Source organism: Pan troglodytes, chromosome Y (assembly GCF_028858775.2).
Source record: "Pan troglodytes isolate AG18354 chromosome Y, NHGRI_mPanTro3-v2.0_pri, whole genome shotgun sequence".
Taxonomy (NCBI): Eukaryota; Metazoa; Chordata; class Mammalia; order Primates; family Hominidae; genus Pan; species Pan troglodytes.
Window position 1 is genome coordinate 5,447,409 of NC_072422.2, and position 1,306 is coordinate 5,448,714.

Consider the following 1,306-nt stretch of genomic DNA (forward strand, 5'->3'; position numbering starts at 1 on the left):
GCTTATTTTTAAAGCTCATAGTGCACATGATAAAATTCCAGAAGACCGAGAATGGCTGTTAGATACAATAGAATGCTCTAAGAGTCACTATCAAAAATGAGCATATCCGTGCATAAAATGTGTGGTAGCTTTATTTAGCAGTTATTTCATTGTTTACCATAGTGTTTTTTCTTACAATTTTGTAGAAGCCTGTGTCAGAATTAAGAACTTTTTTAGAAGCGAATAATCATGGATGATTGAAATTAACATTTTAAGCTGATACTGAAAATTATTCTAAATTCTATTACATTTCTATTTGTATTTTCTTTCAAAGGCTAATGGAAGTCTTAAAAAGAAAGTGGATACTTCCCTGCCAGGGAAGATACCGTGATCATGAAGGTGGCTTTCCCAGGGAAAGGCCTATATGTTGCACTCTAGATGTGCTGACCCGTGAGATTTCCCCAAATGTGGGACACTCAAATGCATAATTTGTAGAAGTGAAGGACTGTGTTTGTGCTTTCACATGGGAAAAAAAAGAGAGAGAAAATAAAATTGAGTCATTTAGTGGATATAGAAAATTGAAAGGAAACCATATACTGGAAACAATTCAATATGCCTACAAAAATTGGTGTCCTCCAGTACAAAACAATACAACATCAAATGGTTATTTCTTAGAAAAATCAAATAGTGCTAGGATGACACTCGCAAATGCTTGAGAACTTTGTCTAGATGAGGTGGCTGGGGGAAGCCCCCAAAAGGCAGCAGATAAATCTGGGAAAAACAGAGGTAATTTTTAAATGCATAAGCCAATGTTTATGTATTAATATTGCCCTTAAAAATATTTACTTTGTGAAATGAATAGCATTGGTTTGTTTGTTCTTAAAAAGTAGTTTCCTTTTGGAAGCAACTTGTGTGAAATGGCCTATAAATTATGTAGCTAAAATAATTCAGATTTTTTCCCTAAATTATAAATCATTTGAGGAAGTGTAAACATGTTATAGATGTCAGCTTTCTTGTATTTCTTAACAGTTTATTCTAGAGGAGCCAAGATGGCCGAATAGGAACAGCTCCGGTCTACAGCTCCCAGCGTGAGCGACGCAGAAGACGGTGATTTCTGCATTTCCATCTGAGGTACCGGGTTTATCTCACTAGGGAGTGCCAGACAGTGGGTGCAGGCCAGTGGGTGCGCGCACCGTGCGCGAGCCGAAGCAGGGCGAGGCATTGCCTCACTTGGGAAGTGCAAGGGGTCAGGGAGTTCCCTTTCCGAGTCAAAGAAAGGGGTGACGGACGCACCTGGAAAATTGGGTCACTCCCACCCGAATATTAC

The 1,306-nt window shown here is 38.8% G+C and overlaps 1 non-coding gene across 1 annotated transcript; it reads left to right on the forward strand.

Moving 5' to 3' along the window:
* The first annotated feature begins 341 nt into the window (after positions 1-341).
* On the forward strand, positions 342-501 carry LOC112209735 (U1 spliceosomal RNA). The gene has a single exon (XR_002944533.1). It is a non-coding gene; the product is annotated as a U1 spliceosomal RNA (small nuclear RNA).
* The last annotated feature ends 805 nt before the right edge of the window (positions 502-1,306 follow it).